The sequence below is a fragment of the Miniopterus schreibersii genome (assembly GCF_964146895.1).
Source record: "Miniopterus schreibersii genome assembly, chromosome: 19".
NCBI lineage: Eukaryota > Metazoa > Chordata > Mammalia > Chiroptera > Miniopteridae > Miniopterus > Miniopterus schreibersii.
The window spans coordinates 20,316,550-20,331,175 of NC_138119.1; the positions used below are offsets into that span (position 1 = coordinate 20,316,550).

The window sequence follows — 14,626 nt, forward strand, 5'->3', positions numbered from 1 at the left end:
CAAGGTTTAATAAATTGTAGGTAGGGATAGTTTTCGTTGCAGGGAGCTTTTTTTTTTTTTTAAACAGGTGCTTAAACATGCTTAGGCTTCTCTATCAAGAGAGGTCAGGGCGCTAACTCAAACAGCAGTCCAACTTCAGTCCAAATAACAAACAAATGAACCATAATGGAATCTGCAAAATAGCTGAAACAAAATTTAAGGACACTTTAATATATATATATTTAAAGTGATGATTAATCTTTTTATAAGTGTATTTTGTACTGAGCTTCTTGAAAAATTTCTGTAAGAATTTGGTCTGAAGAAAGCTAACCCCAAAGGGGAGCACAGAAATTAGGCAACCAACAGTCTTCCCTCAGAAAGAGGCACTTCAGAGCAAAGACATACGCGTGTTCCCACATTTTACAACTTTTCAAATAATGAAAACAAGTTGATTTATATGCTATATGGATTACATATATCTTCAGAAACATACAATAAATTGGTATATATTTACCTTCTAAGATCATGTATTTATTTTGGTATATTTGTTGAGCAGATATAGCCATTAAATATTTTGTTTTTTGTTGTTGAATTTTCCCCTTTTCAACAGAATACTAAAAGTACTTCCAGACACCAAAGAAAATGTTATAGGGGGAATACTAGAATGGAGGACTATATATTTTTTAAATTGATATTTAGAGAAAGAAGAAGGTAGAGGGAGAGAGAAGTATCAACTGGCTGCCTCCTGCACGCCCCCCACCGGGGATCGAGTCTGCAACCCGGGCATGTGTCCTGACCTGGAATCGAAACAGCAACCCTTCAGTGCATGGGATGACGCTCAGCCAACTGAGCCACACAGGCCAGGGCTGAGGGTTTTTTTTAATGGCTATCTACAAATGAGGGTGGTTCCTTTCCTGAGTTATTCCCTTAATAGGAATATTTTTAACCATACTCAAGTGAGAACTGTGTACCTATGTCCTATCTCCCCACACTGAGATAAACTATGCCAAACATAAAAGATAATAATTCTAGTATGCTGACATGAAATAGTAATTAAATTATGCCAACTATTCCTCTTTTGTTACCTGCTTTTTAAAAATAGTTTTAGCTCACATCAGCATAGATGGTGTGGGGTTCAACAATGAGATAGTTCTATAGGGTAGTCCTGCTGGCTACTAGAGCCCCTTTACTAACTGCTTGTGTTCTGAGTCTACCCTGTGACCACTGCTGGTCCAGAGGGAGGCTTAGCGAAGTGTCAGCTAAGAAAGAAGGACATGAAGCAGGTTGGGAAAAAGATTACCCTTTTGTCGTGTACAATCAGTTATCCCAATACTTTCAATAAATATGCTTTAATTGTTAACTAAAATTAGTATTTAAAAGCTAGTATTCTCTTTTATTTATTTATTAAAAACATATCTTTATTGATTTCAGAGAGAGGAAGGGAGAGACAGAAACATCAATGATGAGGGAGTCGTCACTGATCGGCTGCCTCCTGCACGCCCCCGACTGGGGATCGAACCCGCAACCCGGGCATGTGCCCTGACTGCGATCTCCTGCATCCTAGGTCGACACTCAACTGCTGAGCCACGCCCAGCCGGGTAGTATCCTCTTTTAATGGAAATCCCAGCTTTATTACTTTAGTTCCTAACAACTTAATACATTTCATTACTAGTCATTCTATCCTCTCTACATAAGGAGAGGCAGTTTTCCTCTTTTAGCTGTTCACAAGAACAACACAGTAGCTCTAGATGAAATTCTAAGTTGTTAAGCCTTGAAAGTTGAGTCACTGAAAGCCTTGCTAATCTGTCAACATTGGTAAATATACATCAATTATAGCAAACTAATAAGCACTAAAGGGAAAAGAAGCTGAACAAGGGAGAAAGGGAGTATATTAAGAGATTCCATAATGAGTATTTAATCATTAAAAGATCCTGCCATTAGCTTGACGACGATGTTTTCATAGGAGAATGTAAGCCAATCCCAAATCCTGACATTCAAATGAACAGAAAAGTTGAGAATATGTAGCATTCTTTTTGCTGGAATGCAGGAATTCTAATTCTGGATTCTTAGATTCCTGGGAGATCCATGAAAAGGCTTCAGAAAGTGTATGAACCTATTAAAATTGTTTGCAAAAATTCTATATGCATGTCCTTTCTCTCTGGTGTGCATGGCTTTCCTCTATCCTTTCTAAAAAGGTTACAAACCAGTTGTGGGGTACCAGTATAGATTAAACAAGATTGGCCACCAACTGGTAATTGCTGAAACTGGGTGATGAGTACATGGAAGTTCGTTATACTTACTATTCTAATTTTGCACATACTTGAAGCTTTTGTAATTAAAAGGTGATTTTTAAAAAACTGCTGTGAAAGGAAGTCAGTATGTACAAACCAGTTCTTGATAGAGGACTGTGGAATTAGATCTGTCAATCTAAGTGAATTGCTAATGTAGGTGACAATTCCATCTTTCCTTATATCGTAAGGTAAGTCAAAATGAAGGTAAGGAATTTTGAGTTTTATGACACATAAGTGTAAAAACCATCCACAAGTATGGAAATCTTCCACACCAAAACTTTAAATGATGAAAGTTACTTTACTTTTGAATTCCTTACTCTGTTTCACAAAATGTAAATATTTGACATGAAATCAGGGAGAGAGAAAGGTAATTGGCAAAGCAAAGACTACAAAGACAAAGAAGGTGGCGGGCTGGTGCTTGAAGGGGAGGGGGCAAAGTGGAAGGAATAAAGTGGTGAGTCTAATCAAATCATTTTAAAAAGCTCAGCCTCAGAGTTAACCTTGCCAGTCAGAGGGAGGAGCAGCAGGAGCAGGAGGAGAAGCATGTTTGTGCACAATCAACTCTGAGTGTCCTTGAACCTATGGTTCCCTTCCTGCTCTCAAGCAGCCTGGGAAGGCTTCCTAACGCTCACCCTTAGAGAGAACCCTCAATTCCATTAGAAAGAGCCACAGGAAGGAGAAACCCTCAAGTGGGAGCTTGAACCACAAAGACAGTTCATACCCTTTACTGATATTAGAAGTGAGCTCATGGGATTAAGTCTGCAAATCCTAGAAAATTAAAACAGGAACACACTGACAAATGCCATTATATCAACAAGAACACAAGATATCTTTAAATCTTCTTTCTTTTCCTTTTCCCCCCCAAAAAAGATGGCAAATATTTAAAACAATGACACAATGAAGACTGGTTACTAAGTCTAGAATAAAACTCTAACTAGTCTGGTTAAAATCTGACTATTATTATAATATTTGTACCTCTAAAGTGCTTTGCCATAAAAGCATTCACTCATTTGATGGCCTAATACACTGTACACACAAATTAAATTTTTAAATAAAAGTATGAAGGTAGACACCTTGTCTTTCATGTCACATCTATTTATAGTTTTATGTTCTGTAGTAATGAGAAGATACCTAATATAACTGTATAGTTTTAGTATTAAATATAGGCAGATATATATTCAACATGTAAGAGAAAGTTCTAATAATTAGAGCTTTCTAAAATGAAATAGGATACTTTGTGAAGTAAAGAGAAATGTTCAAACAGAGGCTAGCTGGCTTACCCCCATTTTGGAAGTTTAGCAGAGAGAATTCCTGTATTAGATGGGAAGTTGACCAGATGATCTTTGAATTCCTTTCTACCATTAAGATTTTACAATATGCTTTATTCAAGGTCATGCAGTCAGTGGCAGAATAGAAACTGGAACATAGGCAACTTGACTCCAAGTCTAGTCTTTCTACACACAAGGTTATAAACCCCCCAGATGACTTCAGGCAGTAAATATAAAAGGGAGAGGTTAATTGGATCAGGAAGCAAGAGGGGGGTCACGGGGAACTGAACTGCTCTGGGGCTGTCAACAGAGGGCAGTATCTACTAAGCTCTAGCTGACTGCTGCCACATGCGAATGTGCCCAGGACTGCCGTATTTTCAGATTTTTCAAGAGAATCCTAAAATCTGTATTTTTTATGTGAAATTGGCAGTAAATTACAAATAAACTGTGGGTAGCACTATGAGTGCCAAACAAAAATAGATCTCTGGGATGCATATGACCCATGCCAGTTTGTGACCATGACACTCCTCAAAAACTCCATTTCCAAACTACACATTTTCAAAAACCTTTCTCTCGATTCTTCAAATTTATCAACACCCTTTTGGAAATGCAAAAATCTAAACTTTATGCTTTATATTACTTATAATCTTCTATGTATATAATAGCATTTTTCTCTGGCTTTTACAGGTTATATTTCTGTTACTGTAGGGGCAGCATTAAGTTGGTTTTTGTAAGATCAACACTACACTGCAACCTTGTTCGCCTATGGTCCACAAAAACCATCAAATTTTCTACAGATATTTGTGCATAATCAATCTCAATATATGTGCAGATTAACATGGCCCATAAATATTCTATAGCACTTGTTTTACAAAAAAATCACCTTTTCTCTGAAGAATCATTTTTCCCTGAGTTATCTTATTCCCATCTTGAAGGCATTATTAACCACTCTAGGAGTACATCGGTTTGATCAGCAAGCTTGACCATTTCTAGACCTTACTCTGTTGACTCATTTGTTACTTTGTGTAATCCTTTCATCTTTAATTCATCCTCATAATGTGACATTTGGAAGAACATTTTAGACTCAGCAACACTAAGCATGACCAAATATATTTTATAACATGCATACATTCAAATAATAAATCTCGGAAATCATCAATGAACCACCACTTCAATATTCAAACAAGTTTTAAGAAGATGACTGATCCATTTCTTGAGTTCAATGAGAAAGAAATGCCTGTCTTTTAAAAAAGTTGCAGAATTATAGAATTAATCCAATTCTGAGGGCACAGTCAACTTTCAAGTATATAAAATGTTATGATTCAGCTGTAGGTAGCTAAGATGTTCGGAAACCTTCATGGTGAAGGAGGTGGACTGCTTGAGGATAAAACAGTTCTTTTGTTTTCAAGCTTACGATAATGTAAGATGTCAACAATTTCTGGTTTATAGCAATAGCAAGAGAGAATGTAGCCAGGGGACCATTAAGAAGGAGCAATTTACTATACCAGGACATAACACTTTGACAGTGTCCTATAATTCAGTTAGATGTAAAAATAAGATGACACTGGGTGTTCTGTGAACTCAAAGTAATTTGAACTTGATTCACACTGTACTGTGAGCCAGTTGTTCATTCTCAGATACAAACTTAGCAAAAGGAGTGAGCATTCAATATAAAAATGACAGAAAAACATAACATATTAAAGAAAATTATGAGCTGTAAGAATAGGAACATGGACTAAAAGTCACGCTGAAGGGGAAAACCTGGTAAACTAAATAATGTCTACATAGAAGAATTTCATTATAAATAAGAAACTATTAAGGACATGCAGAACTTCTTACTGTAATCCTCATACAATGCATCAGATGACTGAATTCTAAAAGCACTGAATCAGTGTGACAGAGTGTGATGGCAGCGCAGTGCAGGATAAAAGCATAGGATCTGCCCTCAAAACACTGAAATGTGAACTCTGGTTTCCTACTTACTAGCTTTGTGTCCTTAAGCAATTCCCATAATCTCTCTGAGCTTTAGGTTCCTCAACTGTGAAATGAGGACAATATCACACAGGATTCCTATAAGGATAAAATGAGCTAATATATATAAACTTATTTTATGGAATAGAAAAAAATATTTTATCTATAAATGCTGATTTCATCATCTTTATCCACAATTTTCAGACTTCCTTTGCATTGACATTTGTCTCTCTGTTAACCAGAAAACCCAGCCTACATTTTTTGGAGATGTAGAGATTTCTTTGCATAAGGGACCGAATACATTTGTTTTATTAATCAACAAATATTTACAAAATGCTAAATATTTAATTTAGTATTAAATAATACTAAAGGCTTGGTACACAGTGAGGACCAGACTTAATCCCTACCTTCATAATCCATTATAGGACAACTTTTTCTTAAAACAAAATCTTATTCAGAAGTCCAATCTTAAAAATAGGTAGAAGCTGAAGTGGGGAGGGAAACTTCTAGGTAATTCTGTAGGGATTCACAAAGCACTTTGAAAATCACCAAGCTGGTAGGTAGGTCTCCCCAACACTTGTATGTTCCCAGGACAAGAGTACAAATGGATATCTCCAGAACCTTCTTTTCCCATCCCCTGGCTCCATTCTGCATCACAAAGGGCAACACATACATGAGTACAGCCACCTTAGCTCCCACGTCCACGGTCAATCCATTCCCCTACTTGCCATTCACTTGCCCCTTGGGGTACACATCTCAGCAGCATGATCTACCCTTGGGCTGGATCCTAAAGTGAACTGGGCCATTTGGACTGGTCTCTATATAAGCCAACTGAGTTCCCGGTAAAGACATGATTTAAAAGTACAAAGTGGAGCCCTGGTCGGTATGGCTCAGTAGGTTGGAGTATTGTCCTGTGCATCAAAGGGTTTTGGTTAGATTCCCAGTCATGGCACAAACTCAGGTTGCAGGCTAGATCTCCAGTCAGGGGAGGCAGCCAATCGATGTTTCTCTCTCTCCCCCGCTTCCTTCCTTTCTCTCTAAAAATCAATAAAATAAAATAATTTTTTAAAAAGAAAAAAAATGTACAAAGTGGATATAAATTTTATATTTTGGGAAGGGGGAAATAAAAGAGAGAGACATGGTTATCTTATACCTCAGTTCTTTTTTCTACTCCTGTCATAAATGAATATCCTATCAGTTTTATAACATCCTCTGTATTTCTTTTAACCATTCATAATTTAAAAATTATGTTAAATAAGAAACTGCATTTCTAAGAAATAAAGAACTGTTTGAAAAAAATAAATAACAGCTACATGAGACAAAACCAGTCCATTGCCAAGATATTTATCAAGAGCAGTAAGTCACTTGAACATGGGCATTGTGGTCTCATAATGCATGACCTTCATTTAAGAGTACATCTAATTTATCTTTAGAACAAAGTCTTTAGCATCCACTGCTCAAGAATGTCTATCTGATATATAGCATATTTGTTATGGCCTGCCCCTCTCAAACAATTCTTTACAGAATAAATAAGCATATTGACCAGATGTCAACAAAGTCATGAAGTATTCAGATAACCTATTAAGATCAAGTTTTACTAATCTAATTTCTTTCCTTATTTTCTTTCTATAAATTTCTAAAAAAACAGTTTTATAGAGGCATTATTTCTATTCTAAATCTTAATCTTTGTTCATATCAAACACATATTATTAAGTGATATGTCCAGTAATGCATTAGGATTTGGGACTAGAAAAATAGCAAAATTCCTAATCTCAAGGAGCCTGGAGTCTTATGAATGGAGATATTTATAATAAAGAATGAATAATTCTATGAAAGATGTGAACACAGTATATTAAAGGAGTGCAAAAGAGAGAATCCAAAGGGAGGTTGTAGTTGAAACAAAAGGACAGGGGCTAGGTCAGGGTCCTCCTAAAAGAGGTGATGCTTTAATGAAGAAAATCTAGGGAAAAGGGTTTTGCGTGTGTATGTATGTGTGCACACATGTATGTGTATGTGTTTCAGGCTGGGGGAGTATTTATCTACAAAGGAACAATCATTTTTCAATATTTTATAATATTTACTGAATGTATACTATATCTCAAACATTACACAAGAGACCAGTAGGGATATTAAAGAAATAGAAAACATAGTTTCTGCACTTAAGGAACTCACAATCCAACTGGAGAGAAAACACAAGGTGGGTAATAAAGTAAATACAAATAACACAGTAACACTGGTTAAATAAAACTGTTGGAGAAGAGTATAAATTCAGTGGAGTTTTCTTGAGAAAACTTCTTTATCTCCTTTGGACTTTTTCTACCACTTTCCTGAACTCAGGGTAGTCTCTGACTACGTTTAGATTCCAAGTCACCCATTAAAAAACTACACCTTCTGTCCCCCAATTTGCCATCAAAGAAGAGTTGTTTTATTATTATTTTGGTGTGTACATGAACTTATGGAAAATAGGTGAGTTCCAAATGAACGAATGTCACAACCTGTAGAAACATGCTGGGAAACAATCTCATGTTGGACTGCCTTGATTTTTTGTTGTTGTTGTGGAGCTTTTATTTCATAATCATAAACTTAACTCTGAAATCCAGCTTGACTTGGAAAGGGTAAGGAAAATATGGAACCCAATGAACTGCAGCAAGAGCACAAAGATTATAGAACATTCCAAGAAGATGGAGGCGAAGGGGTACTCTCCTGAGCTACAGAAGGAATGGTTTGTTGGTTAGAGCTGTCCACAACCAGCAATGGTGATCTTGCTGGTCTTGCCATTCTTAAACCCAAAACACTCCATTGCTACCACAATATCCATGCCATCTTTCGCCCAGCCGAAGACCACATGCTTGCCATCCAACCATTCAGTCTGGGCAGTGCAGATGAAAAACTAGAAACCGTTTTTTGGGTCCAGCATTTCCTATGGACAAGAAGCCAGGACCTGCATGCTTCAGGATGGAATTCCCAACATCAAATTTCTCCCCATAGATGGATTTGCCACTTGTCCCATCATGGATTATGAAGTCACCACCCTGGCACATAAATCCCAGAATAATTCTGTGAAAGCAGGAACTTTTATAACCTAATCCTTTCTCCCCAGTGCTCAGAGCATGAAAGTCTTCTACTGTCTCTCACAGATGGTGATGTCGAAGAACATGGTGTGGTTGACCACGGCTGAGCAGGACAGCTCCGGGGCGGTGGCGTCTGCAAGGCCTGGACTGCCTTGTTTTTTGTTCTGCTTAAAAACAGCTTCTCTAAAAAGCCTTGATGTTTCCACTTTATTTTGATAAACTAAAAATTTATCAATTAGAGATCACTTATTATTGGAAAACTTGGATTTGAATCTTAATATTGCAGCACCTATGTGACTTTGGATTATTATGTGGAAAAATTCATTTAACAGGATTATTATAAGGAAAAAAAGAGACCATGTTGCACAATTATTTGAAAAATAACAAGTGCTCAGCCAACAGGATTATATGTAAAATTTTATCCCTCCTTTAAAAGTGAAACCATACCTAATAATTCTAAACAGTTGTTAGTGATTCATAGAGGAATGAATTAATTTTGCCTGTTTTTATCTTAACTCCTACTTAAGGTAGGCAGCACTGAAGGACTGGCAGGTGAGTATAGGGTTCAGAATTACAAACCTGGCACTACAGAATTACATGAAGACATTTTATAATTTTGAGATTCTCATCTTCCCAACACCCCCTAAGCGCTATTCACCTACTGAGTCATAATTTCTGGAGCTGAGGCTTATTTTTAAAAAGATCTATAGTTAATGCTGGTAATCTAGATTTGGGAACTTCTGGAATATACAAAGTGAGCTCACCAACTTCATAAAGTGAGGAACACTAGATAAAACAGTTTGGTCACAGAGATGGGGCTTTGAGAGTCAATCATAAAAGTTGAGAATTGACTAGTAGATAAGAAACTACTAGAGGTTTTTGATAATAGACTCACTTAGATAGTGAAGTAGCATTTAGACCATGACATTTAAGGAAACTAATCTGTCATAAATACATAGGACCAAAAAAGTCTTGTTAATAAATTGACACAATAATCTACGAATGAAGGAATGATAGGTTGAACTAGAAAAGTGTCAATGGAGATGGAATATATACTATGAAGCTCTCCATCCATTATAAGGCCGGCGACTGCAAATCCCAAGAGCTCCTCTCCCACAGTCAAAATGTAGTTGAGACTCAGTTGCAATAATATTATTAAATGATGAGTAGAACACAAAGTTTTATACTAATTAAGTATTATTATGGATAAACCATAATATAATGCATAAAAGAACAGCTAAACTTTTGAGAACTAAGTAGAAATTAAAAATAGAACAGAATGGAACAGAGGGAAACCTTTTCTGGTAACACACTAGCTAATGGTTTTATTACATAGGGTTCTTTTTTGTTGTTACTTTTTAAAAAATGAAAATATTTAAATATATAGAAAGGTAGAGACCTAATACTCATATTTAACAATTGATAACATCTTGCCTTGTTTTCTTTCTTTTCACCTTTCTGTATATTTTTTGTTGAAGCAGGTTAAAGAAATTATAGATATCATGGCATCTTGTCCCTAAATATATTAGTGTGCACCTAAAAACAAGCAAAATTCCTACACAACCACACACCATTCAAACTTAAAAGAGTTAACACTAACTCCTTAATGTTAACATAACATGGTCCTCAACTTTTACAGTTATGTACAAATCAAGACAACATGGTCTTGTGTTAGTTCCTCCCCCAAAGCAATTCTATACACCCTTTTTGAATTATTAAGGGGAAAGTTAGCTTTCAAGATTAATCAACTTTGCAAATCCTTTGGATCTTACTGGCAATATGATAGAATCTCCATTAAATTGTGTCATGAGGCAATGTTCATCCGATAATAACAAACAGAAGTCACTGGAGTCTCATACATAGTGCTTCCATAAGACTTTCAAGAGTTCTTGAGAGTACCACTTACTTCTTTCCAAGTGTCACGGGTATGGATTGAACATCAGCAAGAACCATGGCATGCTCAAGACTGCCCTTAACAGAACCAAGACCTCTGGCCACTGTCAGATAATCTGTCACTATAAGCTACTTGTATCCAAGCCAGATATTTATTGCTATTGATCTGCCTGGTCCTAGCAAAAGACTTTTGTTCTCCCAGACCGGGACTTTGACCTCAATTAAGTTATGAATTTCAATCCGATAGACTGCTCCACTTACCCTACTGCTCTCCCTGACTGGATTAATTAGAATTAGCTAGGCCGAGAGTCACCCCAAGCTCCTCATGGATCATGTTATTTTAATAATAAATAAAGGAATAGAAGCAATGTACAAGAAGTATTTTGAAAGATTGCTCATCTAGAAACATCATTCAGGACCTGCCAATATCAATTTCTCTGACTTTGATTACCTCACTTACTTTTTATTTCTTCTTCCTTCATTGGAATTTCCCCTTTTATTTCAGCTTTCTGAACATGCTCTTTGCATAGAGAAATCAAAGTACTACTTGTCATTTTAGCACTATGCTGCTATTTTAGGGTTTCATTAAAGAGTAACTCATCAAAACAATAATTTGTAAAAAGGTAATTTAAAACATTTAATAATCTCAGAGCATCAAGAAAAAAATACCATCATCTAGGGAAAATCCCAGTCTTTAGCTAAATGCACTTTTCCTATAGCTGGTTAATGTGTTAAAAACAGACAAATCAGAATGTCATTGAGAAGGCAATATCAAAGCTTACAAAGCATAAAAATGTGCAAGTATATTTATTTTTAATCCATAACCCATTGGGGCAGATTATATATTGGACAATGAAAATTCTAAATCTTGTTGATATCAACAATAATTGGTGGGATCAGGATTTGCTAAAATACTGTTCTAACTTTATGAATTACCCCTTAAATATAAAAATTATTTTGAAATGTAAAGAATATTATTTAAGAATGTCCACAGTCTGGAATGTAATATTTGGTATATGATACTGAAATTGTAAGATTTTAAGTAAGTATAAAGAAGATCCCAAAAACTATTTACATTATCAACTGATGTTGTTGACAAAGTAAAAACCCTTTTATGTATTTGGTTATTAAAATTTTGAGTTTTGATTGGCTCTAGGAACTACCAAGAAAAGATTTAACTAGAATGCCTAAGTGCAGTGGTAATTTCAATATTAAAAGCAATGAAAAATCAAACTCTGCACTTGAAACACCAAGAACTCAATGTATATTTGAAAGGCACATTCTGGGTGTAAAAGGATATGCCATATACATTATAAATCACTGATTTATCAGGCCTTTAAAAATTGAAGCATTCTTATCAAATATCTTATAGGAAAGAAATAGGTATATGCGAAAATGATTCCTTTAAGGGGAAATAAAACAATTATATTTTTTAAAAGTACAGCTATTGGATTTAATCTCCATCCCTCAACATCCCCCTCACTACACATGTACACTTAATTTGTTTTAGAAAGGAGTTTTATATTTTCCTATGGAAAGGTTCTATGCTCAAGCACTAGTAAACATTTCTTTCTCAGCACCCAAAACAAATTAGTAATCTAGGAAGAAAGTAAAACTGGTATGAGGGCTGGACTTTACAATGTGTGAGAGAATCAAGAATTAAAGCAGTAATTTGAGGGCGAAGGCTATTTTCATAATGATTCACTCAGAAGGAAAAAAAGATCAAGTGACAAAATGTATCGTGTTTTGGCAAAGAGCGTCTGTTTTCCCACCTAACTTTCATTAATTGCATATTCTTAAGCGGAATTAAAGCAATTCTCTAGCAAATCATACAGGCGATTTAACACATTAGTCCAGACTTTCCAAATGACCCCTTAATTAGGTTCACAAGGACAAGACATAAGGAAAAACGGGAAAATTTAACATATTTACACCTTCACTTACAGTTGAAATGTAGACAATGCCTTAACATCATATAAATGCCATGAGAGCTACATTAAAGTAAAGAAATTAGAGATCTAAAATCTCAAACATTTGAGAAACTAATACATAGTAAACAATTTATAGCAACAAAGATGAAATATTTAAGAATAAATTTAACAAGAAACGTGCAAAAGTCATGGGGAAAAATTTTAAATACTGAAAAGACACAAAAGTAGACTTGATCAAATGTAAAGATATCTCCTATACTTGGATAGGATGACTCAATATTATGAATATGTCAGTTCTCCTTAACTTATAAATTCAAGGCACCCCCCCTCCCCCCAAAACCAACAAGCTATTTTATAGAGTTATACAAACTGATATTCAAGTTCACATGAAACAAACGCTCAGGAATAGTCAGGCTCTCTCTCCTGCTGCTTCTGTAGCTGGGGCATTTGCTGAATCTGTGCACAGGCTCAGGACTGAGGGCGGCTCAAATGGATGATGACACTGGGGGAAATAAAATCAGCAAAACTTTCGGAGGCTGTGGGGTTGGTTCAACAATTCAAAAAATTTAGATGCTCCAAACACAAAATGCTGCTCTCTTACATGATTTATTTTACAAATTCAGGGGCTGTGAGGAAAGTCAGAGTTCCTAAAAAAAGCACACAAGCCCTGGCCAGTGTGGCTTGGCTGGTTAGAGCATCATCCCACACACCAAAAGGTGGGGGGTTTGATTCCCGGTCAGGGCACACACCTAGGGTGCGGGTTTGAACTGTGTTGGGGCACCAATTGATGTTTTTCTCTCACATCGATGTGTCTGTCTCTGTTTCTCTTCCCCCTCCCCTCTCTCTAAAAGCAATGGAAAACATATCCTTGGGTAAGGATAAAAATGTAAATTAACCAACTTCACCTAAATGGTATTTGTGGAAGACTACACCAAACAATTGCAAAATACAGTCTTTTCAAGTGAACATGCAACATTCCCCAAAATACATCATATAATGGGCCAAAAAGCAAGTGTTAATTTAAAAAATATTGAAACTCTCCAGAGTAGGTTCTCTCATCATAATAGAATCAAACTAAAAATGAATATAGAAAGAGAACTATAAAATCCCCAAGTATTGGCAATTAAACAAACACACATCTGGATGGCCCATGATTTAAAGAAACAAATCACAGTAAAAATTTAAAAATATTTTGACTAGAGGATAATAAAAATACATCAAAATCTGCTAAATGCATTTAAAGTAGTGCATAAAGAGAAATTTATACCTCTGAGTACACCTATTAGAAAAGAATAGTTGAAAATCAATGATCTAAGCTTCCATTTCAGGAAGCCAGAAAAAGAACAGCAAATTAAATCCAAAGAAAGTAGAGGGAAATAATAAAGAGCTGAAATCAATGACAGACACCAAATGTACAGTGGAGACAATAAACAAAGCTAAAAGCTCATTCTTTGAAAAGATTAATAAAGTTGACAAACCCTTAGCAAATGTAATTAGTAAAAAATAAACTACCAATATCAGAAATTTAAAAAAAAGAAATATCACTACACATTCTAAGAGACTAAAACAATACCAAGACGATATTATGAACAAGTGTAAGCCAATATTTTACAACTTAAGATGAAATGGACAAATCCTTGAAAAACCCAACTTATTAAAACTGACAAAAGAAAAACATAAAATATGTGAACAGCCTTGTATCAGGTTAAAGAAACTGAATCTGTAATTTAAAGCTTTCCAGGGTCAGATGACATGATTGGTGAAGTCACCTAAATATTAATTTATCTATAGTGTTTGTTATTAAATCTTTGTATAGGTTTTTTTAAATGGCTGATCTAGGTATTACTGTGTGTGTGTGTAACATTACTATTTACTGATATTGTCATTTTACCTCCTGTCCAATGGTAGCAGGCAAGGCTTCCCTTCTCCCACCAGGATGGTGCTAGATGAGAGAGGTTAAAAGAAAAGTGCCAAAAAGCTGATTCATGCAGTCACTTCATTTATCCCACCACTAATACCATCACCTAAGCAAAGCTCACAACCTACTTCCTTGTACTCATACCCTTCAGGCTTCTGTCATGACATATTTTCCTTTTGAGGTCACCACTGTTGGTCCTTTCAAAGCTGATTTCATCTATGTAAATATTTCAGATGAGTGAGAGGACGGCATGAGTCACAAATGATGATTTGCCTCAAAAGGGCTGGCCCTGAGTCCATCATAT

The 14,626-nt window shown here is 35.8% G+C and overlaps 1 protein-coding gene and 1 pseudogene across 3 annotated transcripts in view; both read right to left on the reverse strand.

Annotated features, from left to right (window-relative positions):
* ACBD6 (acyl-CoA binding domain containing 6) overlaps positions 1–14,626 on the reverse strand; it is a 110,864-nt gene that overhangs the window by 36,088 nt on the left and 60,150 nt on the right. The window lies entirely within an intron of this gene.
* Positions 8,241–8,550, reverse strand: LOC308549005 (peptidyl-prolyl cis-trans isomerase A pseudogene; annotated as a pseudogene). Its single transcript has one exon. The product of its transcript is annotated as a peptidyl-prolyl cis-trans isomerase A pseudogene (transcript).